This window comes from Marmota marmota, unplaced genomic scaffold, assembly GCF_001458135.2.
Source record: "Marmota marmota marmota unplaced genomic scaffold, marMar, whole genome shotgun sequence".
In the NCBI taxonomy this organism is placed as follows: domain Eukaryota; kingdom Metazoa; phylum Chordata; class Mammalia; order Rodentia; family Sciuridae; genus Marmota; species Marmota marmota.
In genome coordinates, this window is record NW_026000026.1 from 20,836,719 (window position 1) to 20,852,870 (window position 16,152).

The 16,152-nt window shown below is 51.3% G+C and overlaps 1 long non-coding RNA gene across 1 annotated transcript; it reads right to left on the minus strand.

Moving 5' to 3' along the window:
• Nucleotides 1-7,134: 7,134 nt before the first annotated feature.
• LOC125618996 lies at nucleotides 7,135-15,789 on the minus strand. The gene is made up of 3 exons (XR_007350461.1): nucleotides 15,637-15,789; nucleotides 10,661-10,749; nucleotides 7,135-8,991 (listed from the first exon to the last, which is right to left on the minus strand). It is a non-coding gene; the product is annotated as an uncharacterized LOC125618996 (long non-coding RNA).
• Nucleotides 15,790-16,152: the final 363 nt, after the last annotated feature.

Sequence of the window (16,152 nt, forward strand, 5' to 3'; positions counted from 1 at the left end):
CTTCATCTCTCTAAGGCTCCATTTCTTCATTTATAAAACGGGCATAATAGTCTTTATCGCCTAGAGCTATTATGGGCTTTAAATGAGACAATACAGGCACGTCACAGTCCCTGGCGCACAGTGGATGACAATAAGGCTTAGTTTAACTTGCTGCGCTCCCAGGCATCCAAGTCCCTGGAAGCCTTCTCTTCAGGAACTGCTCCTGTACCTCCCTTGGTCTGGCTCTGTCTTTGTACTTTGGGGTGCTTCTGTCACCCCTCCCACCTCTGCCACGCCGGACTGGGTGCTCTGGGTTGGAGTTGCGCCCAGCTCCCACTCTCTCCCAAGGCCTGGTGTGAAGTCAGCATAGAGCAGGCACCGTCATCCCGCCGTGGCAGTAATTGATCACAGGCTGGGAGTACTGGGTGCTCACTAAGCACCAGGCACTAGGCTGGGTGCTTCCCAGCAAGTGACTCTGCAGCATTAGCTTTAGTATCCGTAGCAATTAACAAGGGCCTCGCTCCCTTTCGCAATTCACCGCACCTCATTCTTACCAACGACCCCGTGACATGGGCTCCCTTAACATCTCCAGTTTATGGGACCCAAGCTGAGATGGGAGGGGTGAAATGACCTGCTCAGGGTCACACTGTGAGGAGGGAAAGGAGCCAGGGGTCGAGTGGTGCCAAGAGCCCTTGGCTACCAGCAGCAGGGAGCTGGCCTCCGGCAGCCCCAGCAGAGAGAGCTGTGACTTTCTTTCCCCAAAGTGGGAACTAGTGCTTGCCATCTCCCACTTGTGCTAGGCCTTCCCCAACATCATCTGCTTAGGTCGACTTCATGTTATTAGGATGGCAACTGAGACTCAGAGAGGTAAAGTGACTTGCTTTAGGTCACACAGCAGATAAATGGAGGAGCTAGGATTTGAACCTAGGTCCAGGGAGCTCCCATCTCTTCAGGACTCGGGGATTCAATCAGGATGAGGTTTGATCTCCAGTTCTTGCTGGACTGCAACCCTGTCCTGACCCCTGTGCCCCTTTCTGGGACCTCATCATTCTACCCCAGCGTCACATGTCCCTACTCTTGGGAGACCAAGTGGCCCTTCCCTGCATCCTCCAGGCCCCCCTCCCCATCGGTCACCAGCCAGGGTCCTATTTTAACAACCACAGAGTGGCCTTCCTAGGATCCAGACCCAGGGTACCTGAGCCCGCCTGGTCCCCCTCCTTTAACCTCAAACATTGGGGTCAGAGGCAGGGGCAGCATCCCCCAGAATCCTCCCTTCCTGGCCACCTGCAGTACAGAAGAGCTGAGAGGACAGAGAGGAAGGAGGACAGGCCCTCTGAGAGAGGAGATTGCAAGCAGGCCCCGGGGAGGGAGAGGTCACTGCATGGAAGAGGGAGGCCACAGCCAGGTCACCGTGAGGCCGAGCGTCTTCACAGGAGGGCTGAGTGGAGATTGGGGGGGGGCAGCCGCCAGAGTGACCTGATGAAGACAATCCCCAGGCGGGGTGTGCACGGGGGTGGGTGTGTGAGGTCAGCAGACCTCCAGGAGCTAGGGGGGAGGTCAAGGAGCAGTGGAGCAAAGAGCACCCAGAGCCCACGCCGGCTGCTGGCATCTCCTCCCGGCTCCCAGCAGCCGATGCCAGGACAGCTACGAGGTGCTGCCGACAGGTGCCACCGCAGGCTCCCGCTCTTGCCAGCCAGCCCCTGTGACAGCCGCTCCAGCTGCCTGCCATCAGAGAGAACACACATCTGAGGCCAGACTGATGAGATCGTCTCCAGACGGGCGTCAGCCAAGGGAGAGGGGCAGGCGGCAGGCTGTTATTAGAACGCACACCCGGCCCACCTCCCTGTGCCACCAGCAAGAGGCTCTTAATCATCAGAGAGCAGCTGAGGCTTTCCTTGACCTTGCTGGCAAGTGCCTGTGCACAAACACGCCTTAAACAGACCGGAGAGCCCCCTGTGCCCCCTGCGAGTAGCTCCACGTGCGTGGACCCTTTGCCACTCACCAGCTAGTGATGGGCACATTGCACTGGAATGTAGGTGTGCACAAGCAATGGCAGGTGTGCAGACACACCCACGCCAGTTCTCAACCGGAAAGCACAGAGGTACACGTGTTCACACTTTAACTCTTCCGGAAAGCAGGAGACTCAACTCATGAGTGAGTTGCCACCAGGGGTCCTTGGGACTCGGTTCTGTTGATGCACAGTTCTCCTAAGAGACCATGTGGAACACACTTCAGAATCAAGGAAATTAGGGTGTTTCTCGCTGGTGGAGGGAGAGCCACTCCTGGGCATTGAATGCCCCTCATTTCCAGGCTCAGCACACCCAGGTGACACCTTAGACAGAAACACAGAGCACCATTAGCATAGGTGGGGCCTGTCCAAAAGGGACCATAGGGAAGGACAGGATTAGGATACACACATAACATCACACTGGAGGAGTCTTCCATATAATGAAATATTATGTCCACATATGTGCGGCCATGGGGCTAGTGTGTCTCTGAAGGGTGTGCGTGAGAAATGGAGGAAATGACATGGGAAAGATTTGAACAATCTCTTTACTGAGATAGGATTCACATGCCATAAAATCCACCCTTTAAAGCGTGCGTTCAGCATCCTTAGCACATTCACAAAGGTGCACCTCCATCACCATTATCTAACCCCCCAAATTTTTATCACCCCAAAAAGAAGGCCAGACCCATTAGCAGCCACACGCCAGTTCCCCCCGATTCTAGTCCTCGGCAACCACTAACCTTCTTCCTGTTCCCATAGATTTCCTTATGCTGGATCTCTATAATGGAATCGTATAGTGTATGGCCTTTCGCATCTTCTGTCACTTAGCATAATGGTGTCAAGGGCCATCGTTTGTGGCACCTATCACCATCTTCCTTTTCATGACTCAATGACACTGTGGCCTGTGGACATACCACAGTGTGTCTGCCCATTCAGCAGCTGATGGATATTCGGGTCATTTCCCCCCTTGGGCTATTATGAAGGATGCCGCTAACAGCATACATGAACAAGTTCTCTGTGAAAATGTGTTTGCATTTGTCTTGTCAGACCCAAGATCAGAATTCCTGGGCCAGATGATAACTTTATGTCTAACCTTTCAAGAAACTGACCAGCTGTTTCCCAAGAGGCTGACCAATTTTACATTTCCATCAGTAATGTACAAGGCTTCCAATTTCTCCAAATCCTCACCAACACCCTCTGTGGTTCATTATTATTATTATTCCCAACCTAGTGGCATCTTCATTTATTTAGTTCATCCCTGATATTTATTAATTCATTTCAATAATTCATTCTCCTCACTTTAAATTAATTTTGTTTTTCTTCTTTTTCTAATTTCTCTGTTGTGGTGGTGGTGGTGGGGATTAAACCAAGGGCCTCATGCATGCTAGGCAAGCTCTCCACCACTGAGTCCCATCCCTAATGCTCTTTTTCTAATGTCTTTAAATATTTTTTTAGTTATAGATGGACACAATACCTTTATTTTATTTATTTATTTTTATATGAAGCTCAGGATCAAACCCAGTGTCTCACACGTGCCAGGCGAGCACTCTACCACTGAGCCACAACCCCAGACCTCTTTTTCTAATGTCTTAATGGGGGAAGGTTAGGTTACTGATTTGACATCATTTATTTTTTTAAATATTGGTTAATTCATAGCTATAAAATCTCCTGTAAGCTGTGCATCAGGAGTCAGTAAGTCTTGGTGTGTTGGATTTTCATTTTTATTTATCTGGAAATATTTTTCTAGTTTTCTTCTTTAACTCATCAATTATTTAGTATTGTGTTAATTCCCATTTATTTGTGAATTTACCAAAGTTCTTTCATTATTGATTTCTAATTTTATTCCACGTGGTCAGAAAAGATATTTTGTTTGATTCAAATTATCTTATTAAACTTATGAGATTTGCTTTGTGAGCTAATATATCATCTGTCCTGAGAATGTTCCATGAGTCCTTGAAATGAATGATGTTGTTGGATGAAATAGTCCACAGATTTTGGTTAGGCACAGCTAGCCCATAGTGTTCACATCTTTTTTTCTTCTGGATCTTCTATATAGTCATTCCATCCATTATGGAAAGAATTTTTCATTTCAGTTATTGTACATTTCAACTCTAGAATATCTACTTTTTGAAAAAATAATTTCTCTTTGTTGATATTCCCTATTTGTAGGACATCATTCCCACACTTTTCTTCAATTATTTAGACATATGTTTCTTCAGTTCTCTGATCATATTTAAAACAGCAGGTTTAAAACTCTTAAAGTTCAAGATCGGGCTTCTTCAGGAACAGTTTGTTTCTGTTGGCTGCTTTCCCCCCTTTGTATAAGACATGCTTTCCTGTTTCTTTGCATGTTCTCTTAATTTTATTTTAAACTGTACACTTCAGATAATACATCATGGGGCTCTAGAAGTCAGTGCACCCCCCTCGAGTTTATAAGCTTATAGTTTTTCTGTTTGTTGTAGTTGTTGCTGCTGACGTTTGCTTGCTTGCTGACTTTCCCAGACTAATTCTGGGAAGTCTGTATTCTTTGTCATGTCTGCCCATGGAAGTTTCTTTTTTAGTGAGCTTAGTGATCAGACAAAGATTTTCTTAAATGCCTAAAGCCAAAAAATCTTACAACCTTTGCCCAGGAGCTGTGTGTGTGCTGGGAGAGTTTAAAACTCTGCCTTAGGGGACAGGGGTTGTGGCTCGGTGGTAGAGTGCTCGCCTAGCACACGTGAGACATTGGGTTCAAACCTCAGAACCACATAAAAGTGAAATAAAGATTTTGTGTCCATCTACAACTAAAAAAAAAAAAAAAAAATCCGCCTTAGTTTTTACTTCCTATCTGGAAAGACTCAGGTCAGTCAGAGAGGGAGGACTGTAGCCTTTTCATGCCTTTCCTGGGCACACACATGGACATGATCTTCTAGATTACTGGGAATAGGTTGGAGCTTTTCTAAGTCCTCCACCCATTCCTCAAAAAAAAAAAAAAAGAAAGAAAGTTAGCCTGAAGTATTGGTTAATACTATCTCAGACAGTCATGATGTTAAACAGTTGCCACTGGTGGTTTTCAGCAAATGTCCTTGGGGATAGAGTGGGTTTCACAGTGTAAGTTCTGATTCAGGTACAATAAAGACGAATCTTTGAGAGGAAGCTTCTAAGTGAGCTGCCAGACAGGTCAAGTAATGACAGCTCTCTGGGGATGGAATATTTGGGAAACTCCAAACCTGTTCTGTCCCCTCTAGGCTGCTGGTTTTCACAGTTATTATGGTTGCAAGACTCTTGGCTTTTGTGATACAGGAAAAAATGTCAATTTCTCCTATGACATTCTGACAACACAGAATACTTCTGTGCTCCTGGCCACCAAAAGGTGTGCCGATTTCTCCCCACAATTCTTCACATGGACATCAACTGGGAGTCCTCTAATTCAATTCAGTTTTTGACTCTGTCTTGAGCTAGTGTCAAATCCCACAGGTTAGGACTCAGTCCTCAAGATGCCCTCTACTTCAGATGCCAGTCACAGTAGTAGGTTGTCACCTACATTGCTGATTGGCCATAAATCAGGGTTCCCACAAACTCCCCCCACCCCCACCAGGTTTGATTAGATTGCTAGGGAGGTTTGCAGGACTGGAGGAAACATGCATGTCACCCATTTGTTTTAAAGGGTATTACAAAGGGTGCAGATGAACAGCAGATGGAGGCAATGCGTGGGGGGAGGTGTGTTGAGAAGGGGCTTAGAGCGTCCCTTCTCTCTCAGTTTGTTGTAAAGCATTTAGTTAATTTCCACATTTCAAAAAAAGTGTATTCAAGAGTTTTTCCAGTGTTCTCATGGCTTTTATAGAAGAAGAGATTTGGGGAAGTCCTTACTCCATCCGTCTAGAAGTCAGAACCTGAAGCATAGACTTTCTTTAAAAAAAAAAAAAAAATATATATATATATATATATATATACACACACACACACACACACACACACACACACACACACACATATTTTAGTTATAGATGGACACATATCTTTATTTTCTCTTTTTTATGTGGTGCTGAAGATCGAACCCAGTGCCTCATATGTGCTAGGGGAGTGCTCTACCTCTGAGCCACAATCCCAGCCCCAAGACTTTCTTATGGATCATTTTGCATTGTGTGAAATTTTGTTTACATCATGTCCAAGTATTACTCAAGCAAAAAATAGAATGAACATAAATCAAAATAGGGTATGTGCACACATCTGCATGTGCACACACTTGATCCAGGAGCCTACAGGTACAGGCATACACACCTGCCAATGACTCCCACGTGTTCATCCGTGCTGTGGGGTGGCAGGGACGGCTCCAGGTTGTAGAATCTCCCCACCCCAGCTATTGCTGCTGCCACCTGGAGCAAGGAGGGAGGGAGAGGGGAGCAGAAAGCAGGAAGGGGCTGGTTGACATCTGGCAATAAGGATGGCGCAACATAGACTCACCGAGGGGGAAGTAGACACGTGTGCACAGACCAGGCACACGCACAGGTAGGCTCAGGGTCCTGTGTTCAGGAATGCATCTGCCTGAAACATGCTGATAAAGAGAAGGGGGCTGGGGTACAGCTCAGTGGCAGAGCACTTGCCTGGCATGTGTGAACCTTGGGGTTGACTTCCAACATCCCAAGATAAAATAAGAAATGTGGGACAGATGACCCAGAGGGGTAGGGGGACCGGATCATAAGCCAGAAAGGGGCTTGGTGAACAGGACAAGTTTCTGGAGGAAGAGCTGGGGGAAGAACATTTTCTGGCCTAATGGCCTGGGCCTGCCGTGTCCCTGTCAGGATGGATTCCACACCACACTCTGCTCGGGGACAACTGTTCAGGCCTTTGGCGGTGCTCCCAGCAGGGCACCTGGTACCACTTTAACAGCCACTGGGGCCCCTCGTGGTCCCCCTGCCTTGCCGTCAGCTCTCCCTGGGCCACACCAGGCCATCTCCCTTCCTTGTGTGCAGTATCTAAAGGTGAGGGTTATGTCTATGTCTCCACCCAATTCACCCTGGGCTTGCTCTCATCTTCCACTCTGAGCCATCCCGCTGCAGGGAGCACACAGTCAAGGGCTGGGGGCTGCCCGGGTACCAGATCATCTCCACCCGCTCCCGACACCAAAGATCCCAGGTCTTCCAAGTCCAAAATGCTACAACTCAGGATTTTAAAAAACGCCATCTCTTTTTATTATGAGTTCCTTCAAACACCCAAAGAATAATATAATTCAGCCCAACGTGCCCTCTCTCCAGTTTTAACTTATATTAAAAGTATGCCTGACCTGCTTCAGTTCTTAACATTTATTTCTTTTTAAAAATTTATTTTGTCAGCAAGTAAATGTATTCATCCACTCTTGGGTTATTTCCAGGTTTTTGCTATTGCGGGCAGAGCTGTTATGAGCATTCCGGTCACGTTTGCTGGTGTGTGTGTGTGTAGATATATATATGTATGTATGGGTTTCTCTTGGGGATTGACCTTAGGCGTGGAATTGCAGACGACTGGGTTTCATGAGATCCTGCCAAACTGATTTCCCATGTAGTTGTATCAATTTGCACTCCACCAGCAGAGTCTGAGAGGTCTGGGGATCTGCCTGTTCTGGTATCTTGACTCAGTGCAAAGCTCCCCTGCAGTGAGCAGGAACAGACCCCAGCTACAAGCAACATAAATTGTAGCAATGGAATTGGAGGTAAAAGAAGTGAGCCTCAGCTGCGTCAGAGACCACTCCACCCTAGAAAACTTCCTAGGCAACTGACAGACTCAAACCCACGCACATAAATCACAGCTGCATTCAAAAACCCATACACATCTTTTATCACTTATTACCTTTTCCAGGAAGCAAATTGTTGCAGGACAATTGGGCCCTCCTCCACATACTACTTTCCCACACAGTTCTTTCTCCTTCTCTCCAACTCCCTCCCCTCTAAAAAGGAAAGTCTCTGGGGGAGTAGGTGTGTGGGTTTCCCACCCGGCATGATTTACTATTTAATGCATGCTCATGAGTGTGTCCCTACTGTGGGTAGGCTCTTGATATTTATATCTATGGTACCAAATCAGCCAAATTCTTAATTTGCCTTTTGTCCCCCTACTTACCATTATGGCTTTGAGATTTACCCACGACGATACGGGTGGCTCAAATGAATTACCTATAGCTGATGCATCCTGTTTATTACTTCACGGGTCTTTATTTATCCATCCTCTTAGAGATGAGAATTAAGTGATGCTGTTTTGTGGTTTTGAGATTCTAAGATCCCACATTTCGAATGATCCTTGTGAAAACAAAGCCGTTCTTTGGGGCCCACTGATCCCGCCCCATTCTCCGGCTGGTATTCCCCGGCCATGGAACCCAGCCCGGAGAGGAGGAAACATGGGGGCACAGACAGCCGAGTGGGAGGGGCGGAGGTGGAAATTCCCTTGCATTCTTGAAGAACCAAGGAAGTCACATTCCTCGCAGGGCCGGTGGGTAGAGAGTGGTCCCTAGTGCCTTCAGGGTGAGGCACCTGAGTTTCTAGGAAAATAAACTTTCCAGAGTCTAAGACCTCCACTGCCTGAGCCTCAAGGTTCTAGGACAGTTTTGAAGTAGAAAAATGCACCTTTGGGGCTGCTGAGGCCTCTGCCAGGGTTGTGTCCATTTTCCTGACCCTCCAGTCCCTTGAGATCAGCTCAAGAATAAAGAGCTTCTGTCTTGCCCCAAGATTCTGCAGCGACAAGAAGAGGCCCAGAAATCCCAGTTGTTGGAAACTCTGATGCTTCTCTTCAAAGTCTCTGGCCTCTAACTGAACCGGGGGGAAGCTGAGGCCCCCACACACACCCTCCCTCCTCCTGCTCCCCGACCACCACCCCTTTCCTGAGCTTCACTGCCTCCCTTCCCGCCCTGTGCCAGGGACCCCGGCCTGGAGTGGGAGTGGGGGTGGCTGGGGTGGTTGCCTGTGATCCCCGCTGCCCGAGTGACTGCAGCTGGCTCCCTGGGCCTTGGGCCTCTTGCGGCTGAAGGTTGCCATCCATTTTCTGTTCACCTCATTTGTCTGCAAACCATGAAGAAAAATCACTCTGGTCTCTCCGTATCAGCTGCCACTGTGATATATGGGCTCCGTCAGGGGGCCCCTTCCCCAGATGGCACGCTCCACCTCCCCCAAGCTCCCCAAGGCTGTGGGCTGGGGATGGAGGTACTGAGGCAGCCCATCCTGGCTCACCTCCAGCCCTGCAGGGGACCAGGCCCTGCCTGTCACTGTGGTGGGGAGACAGGCAGACCTTGCTGATCATTGCTGTGTAGCCTCAGGCAAGTCATGTCACCTCTCAGTGTCATCACACCGCCCTGCCCTCAGAACCCCAAAGTCTGTTTGCAACTCTCACTCATTTGTTCTTTCTATCACCTCTGCAGGGTGCCTGAGGAGAATGATCATGGTTGGTATTTACCCTTGATGTCAAGCCCTGAGCTGGGCTCTGGGGACCCATAGCCACCTCCTCGATGAGCCTCAGTAGCTCATGACAAAGCCAGGTGTGCAAAAATCAAGGCCGAGTGGAGATGCAGTCATCAAAAATTCCTGAGCACACAGGGGCTCCAGATGAGGAAAGGGTGGCAACAGGGGTGGGGTGGGGTGAGGATGGGGTGAGGAGGGTGGGGGGCTCTGAGAAGCTGGTCTCTGAGCTGGGTTCTCAGGCTCTGAGGTTAAGGCATGGGCTCTGGAGATGGACTGCATGCATTGAGGAGCCCAGCTTCCGCAGGCCCATCTGCTGACTCTGGCTAGAGCCAGGGTGGTGAGCAGCTGCCAGCCCCAGCCCTTCCACTGTGGAGTCAGTCAAGCGTTCCTCCCTCCAAGGAGTGGGAGCTGTCAAGCGTGTCCAAACCACACTCCTGGCTGCCTCAATTTCGCGTCCCCCAGGTAGCGCAAACTCCATGAATGGACCAGAAATTGAATGCAAAATCAAAATGCAGCAAATAAATGGATACAAAAGTCATTTGGAGCCAAAAATAACCAGCTCCGGACTCCGAGGCAGTGAAAGTTCTGCAGAGGCTGACCTGACCTGGCTGAGAGGGGCTGTGAGCCTGGGCACCGGTGCCCCCACCTCCACTGTCCCATGTTCCTTCCTGACCCACACTGTTGAGTGGTCTCCAAGGTTACTCAGAGCACAGATAGGAAAACCAAGACTTGGAAAGAGGACAGGTAGAACCCCAGGTGCCAGAGGATTGGGGCCCCAAAGGCAGACAGATCTGGGTGTCGATCCTGCTCCTTCACATTCTGGTTCCAATGACCTTGGGTGAGTCACCTAGTCCCCAGTCTCTTTCTTAGACAAATCAGAGCACTCTTGACATGAGCTGGCGAGAATAGGGCCATGCCAATCTTGTTCACAGCCCTATCCTCCAATCCTGTTCACAGCCCTATCCTGGCACCGCCACTGGGCCTGCACACAGTAGGTGCTCAATGCATAGCTGCTTCATGCATGGAAGGTGAAGGACACACTGGAATCCAGGAGCAGAGCTCTGCTTTGTTTGCTGATGGAGCCCAAGAACCTTGCACACTGCTTGGCATATAATAGGTACTGGCACGCAGTAGGTGCTCAATAATCCACACAGGAATTGATTTAATTTTAAGAATCAACTTTCTCTGCTGGGTGTGGTGGTGCAGGCCTGTCATCCCAGCTACTCAGCAGGCTGAGTCAGGGACCAGCCTGAGCAACTTAGCCAGATCTTACCTCCAAATAAAATGAAAAGGGCGGGGGGCGTAGCTCAGTGGTACAGTGCTCTCCCAGCATGTGTGAGCCCCAGGATTCAATCTCCAGCACTGCAAAAAAAAAAGGAAAGAAAGAAAATCAATTTTCTGCTCCCTGGACCCCAATCCCCAGCAGCCCCAGGACCCCACCCCCAGTCTGGGCTCCCAGGGGCTGCAAACTGAATTTTTATTCCCTTAACGCCAGGTAGCCCAATGGGAGGAAAGTGTCAAACTAATATCTGATAGCCACAGCCACCACCAAGGCACTCTGTGACCCAAAGAACACATTCCCATGGAATGTCTCGCAGCCTCATCTTCCCATCGACTTCCCAGATGGAGGAGAAACCTGCCTGGGTCCAGGGTGGTGCAGGTCCCAGGGCCTGGTGAGCAGGGGGTGCCTGGGACCAGAAGCCAAAGCCTTTTTTCTCTGTATCTTTTATTCCTTCAGCAAAGGATGGTCATGCCTAGCATCTCTTCTTGGGCCAGGTCAGGCTCAGGACCTAGGTCTCTTACTGGTGCTGGTCCCCAGTCTGGGAACTGTGAGGGTCCCAGGTCAGCAGGCTGAGAACCGAGGAGGAGCTGTAGGGGCGGGGAGCAAGGAGCGAGATGAAAGACAAGCAGGGGAGCCTCTGGCTGGGGCACTTGGCAGCCAGGACAAAGCAGAAAGAGAGGCAGTTACCAGAACCAACTATTAAGCACCCACTGAATACCAGGAACCCAAGATAGAACGATGGGAAATGTATACACAAGGGATGTACATTCTGCCGGGAAAAGAGATGCTAAGTAATGGACCTGATCAGCCCTCATTCGTGATAAGTAGGGGCTCTCAAGGCAAAAACCACAGTTCCAGGAGGGAATGAGACACGGGGACATATGCAGAGCCTGGGGGGTCAGGGAGGGCTTCCTGGAGGAAGTGGTGCTTGAGTTGAATCTGGAGGATGATGAGGGAGGTGAGGAGGGAGGCAAAAAGAGGGGAAAGGAGGAGGAAGGGTGGAAACAGAGACAGGAAGTGGGAAAGTCAGTAGAGGAAGAGAGACTGAGGAAAGGCGCTGGGCAAAGAGGAGGATCCAGAAAGAAGGAGGGTTGGAGCGCCAGGTGGGGGAGGGGAGAAGCACGCTGGACTCAGACAGCTGGACAGAGGAGAGAAGGAGGAGAGAGGAGGAAGGAGGGTGCGGGGAGAGAAGGGGCACCACTCACCCATGCTCCTGCCTAGACTTTCATCTCTGACACAAAGAGGAACTGGAGGCCCCTTGGGGAGGCTGGGCCTGGGCCTGAGTTAAATAATGCATCTCGCTCCAGCCGCCTTTCATCTTCCCTTTGTGAGCCGGGGGTCCAGAGCAGAGCTCAGGCAGCAGCCAGTGGGGCGTGAGGCAGGCAGAAGGAGCCGGAGTGGAGGCCCCAAGCTGCAGCCCCCGGAGGACAGCAGAGGGGAGCCCCTCCCCCAGCCCCTCAGGGAGCGTCTTGCTCTGACCTAGAGCTGGATCGAGTTCCCGCTGAGGGGCTGGCTCCTATCTAGGTGCTCCTTGTTCAGTGAGGTGCTAAAACTCTTAATGAAGGTGTTAGCAGTTAACTAGGCTGTGTTTGCTGTTGACTAGAGTGTCCCCTGTTCACTGGGGTATTCACCAAGGTTTTGGTTGAGGAGTGTTCAGCATCAGCTGAGGTGTTTGTTAACAGGGTGTTTGCTGTGGCCCCAGTTTCCTGCCTCAGTTTACCTTCTTCTTCCTTCTCCCTCTCACCTACTTACTCCCTGGAGCGTCACCTCTCTCCCCTGCTTGGGCTCCTCCGTCCAAGTACAAAGACCTGATACGACCCCAGAACACTCCTCCTCCAATGCACTGGCCCCACGAAGAGTCCAACCCAGTTCTTTTAAACATTTCTTTTACCTTTGCTTTATTTGTCTGTGGTGCTGAGGATCGAACCCAGCGTCCCACGCATGGTGGGCAAGTGCTCGACCACTGAGCCACAGCTGCAGCCCTTCAACCAATTTTGATCAACAACCAAGACAGAAAGTCGAATCCTTCCTGAAATGACCGACCTTTGTTGTAAAGGATCACACCTGAAGTGTTTGCGTAGCCAAAGGACTGACTGGGCAGTGGTGGGGGCCAGCAGGTAGGGAAGCTCCTTCTTGGCTCTGAGCTACTGCAGAATGGACCAGCTGTGGACGCCGGTGAGGGGATCCCGTGAGGTTTCACGCTCTGTGGAAATGCCCGGGGAATGGACCAGGGTAACAGGGGCCACCGTCCCCAGGCCTCCAGGCTGAAGCATTCTAGGTGACACCTGGGAAACAGGAAGCCCACTGCTGGCTTCCGGAATTTCAGTTTCAGGCGGCCACGGGAGGCCCGGGGTCTGAGCTCCAAGTGGCCACTGACTTACCAGGCGACCATGCATTGAGCCCTTGCCCAACGTGGGCCTCAGGTGTAAGGTGGGTTTGACCAGCAGATAGTGAAGGGTCTGGCTGCCTGCACCTTGCTGGGCACTGGTCTTGAAGGTCCTTTCACAGAGCCAGGGACAGAGGCCCAGGGAATCCAGGTATATGCCCAGCCTCCAATCTGCCCAGCCAGCTGCATTCATCAGCTCGATCCTCCAACCCGGACCTCCCCAGACCCTGGGAGCCTCCCCACCCCAGTGCAATGGCAGTGACCTAAGGACCCCAGCGGTAGCCAGGCTTCCCTCACCGCCTGAGGATCAGCTAGTGTGGGCAGGGCCACACATGGCTGCCTCCAGCCCCCGCCCACCCCATCCTGTCAGACACACACTCATACACGTTTGCAAGCACACACAATACACAACTACGCCCACAACTTCACACCCCGGAGCGTGCATTACATAGACACACAGATTCTCATACAGAGGTCACATACACACTCAGATATGCACACACACACATGCTCAAGCAGGCATGCACCAGGCCCACCACGCTGCAGACCCACGTGCTATCTGTGCGGCCACTGTGCTGTCCAGCTGCCCGTCTCCCTCCCTCCTGCACAGGGCAGCCTCCCAGAGTCTCCTGCGCCCCTCTGATGGCTCAGCCCATACCCCGTGCTGCAGCTGAGACATTCCCTGGTAAAAGCACACTAAGGCTGGGAGCAGGGGCACACGCCTGTGATCCCAGGGGCTCCAGAGGCTGAGGCAGGACAGTTTCAAGTTCAAAGCCAGCCTCAGCAATAGTGAGGCACTAAGCAATTCAGTGAGCCCCTGTCTCTAAATAAAATACAGAATAGGGCTGGGGATGGGGATCAGTGTCTGAGTGCTCCTGAGTTCAATCCCCGGTATCAAAAAAAGAAAAAAAAGCACACTAAGGCCCTAAGGCCTCCCAGGCTCTGGGCAAGACCACTGCCCCCCTGGGCTCTCCCCAGGCACCCTGCCTCCTTACTGAGCCTCCTGAGGAGGGCCTTGGCACGAGCCGCTGCCCTGTGTGAATACAAGCCTCTCCGGAGCCTCTGCTTTGTCTGTTGACTCACCCTCCTCAGCTCAAAGCCAGTCCTCTGGGGAGCCCTCCTGACCCCAGTTCAGCTCAGGTCTCCCCATGACGCTCCCATGGGCCCTGGGCAGCACTGCTCAGTGGGGCGAGTGTTCCTCTCTCCTCCCTCAGGCTGTGAGCGTCCTGACACCAGGTCAGTCTCAGTCCCCTGCAACACCCTCTGCCTGGCACAGGGGTGCCCTGGGGGACCCTTCACACATGTTGATGAAGAGGGAAGGAAAAAAGGAAGGTCAGTTACGTGTTCATCTGTGCACACCCGGAAGAGAAAGAGAAAAGCACAAACAAAAAACACCCGACTCCCGACACACACTGGGGCCGGGAGGCCTGGAATCAGATCCCGCTGGCTCCTCTCTGCCGGGCTGACCCAGAGAAGTCACGTGACCACTCTGGAATTTCCCCCCCCCCATTTGGGGGATAATAAATCACCCCCCCCTGGGGGGGGTGAAAGTGCCCCAGAGCTGGTCCCCTCACAGGGCCACCGCCCATCTCGGCACCTCACAGGCCCTGTCCCCCAGGCCAGAGGCCCAGCTCACATCTGGGCCCACAGCTGGCACCTCTTGGCCAGGCAGAGAGAACAGCTGTGGTTGTCAGTCCTCGCGGTGAACCACGCTGGACCCAGTGCCCCGCAGGTACTTAGTCTCTCAATAGCGCCCTGAGGGCACAGGTGCCTCTGTTCACCCAGTGTACAAAGACCCAGGCTCCGAGAACTGCGCCCAGGGTATTCTGGGGGAGGGGAGGAGAGCCCTGTGTGGACCCCTTCCTCACCCCCACGCGGCACTTCCTCTGTGGTCCTCCTCCCCTTTTCCTCCCTCTCTCTCTCCTTCTCTCTCTCTTCCCCCTCTCTCCCCTCACTCTCTCTCTCTCTCCTTCTCTAACTCTCTCCTTTTCTTCCTCTGTCCAAACAGGTCTCTTCACCCTCTCCCCCTTCCTGCTGACAGCCTCCCCCCACCGTCCCCCCCACCAGGCACCATCCCCACTTCCTCCCAGAGGACAGTAGGAACTGGGTAGGAGCCTCAGCTCAGCCAGACTCTGCCCGGCCCTGACGTTCACCAGCTGGGTGACTCTGGGCTGGTTTCGCCACCTCTCTGTGCCTCATTTTCCCATCTTCAAAGCACTCAGAGCCTCACCTGGGGCCATCAGCTACACGTGGACTCCACGCAGAGTGAGCTTGCCCTGTCACTGCCGCTCAACCCTGAGTGTGTCTGTTCCCAGGTCCTCTGTAATCTGATGCTCAAAAGCAGCCTTACTCAGAGGCCTGACCTGGGACTAGAGCACCTTGAAGTCCCTGGGAGTTCATGCAGCCCTGGGGTGGCCCAGAGCCAGGGACTGGTGATGTGGGAGTGTGAAAGCCCAGCTCTGTCCTCTCCAGGAGGGACATTTCCTGAGATACTCTTTCCACTGCACAGCTCCCTGGATGGAGGAGACACTGCCTGAAGTCACCACGCCTTGCCCAGCTCCCCGCACCTGCCCCCGCTTACCAGTCAGTCTCTGTACCCAGGGACACCTTCAAAAGGAATCTCTTGCACAGCAACAAATCAGAATCTGCTTCCAGGATCGGGACCTAAGCAAGGAGCCCAGCTGTCTAGCAGGGACCTGGCTCAGAGTGGAAGCTCAGCCTGTTTTAGCTACTATCATTTTATTTCCTGGCAACTATGTGACTGCAAACAAATACAGTCAACCCCAGTCTCTGCAGGAGACGGTTCCAAAGCCCCACCCCCACCCGAGACCAAAATTCTCGGGTGCTCAAGTCCCTTGTATCAAATGGCATAGTACTTGCATAGAACCTCGGCAATCTTCCCATATACTTTATAATGTATAATACTAAGACTTTTTAGATTATAATACCCGACGCAATGTAAATGCTATGTAAATCATTTGTATATTGTATTTTTTTTTCTTGTTGTGTTGCGCTTTTTGTGTGGTTTGGGTTTTTAAAATATTCTTCTTTTATTTTGTTTGAGTATATTTTAAATTTTTTTGGTAGTTGTAGATAG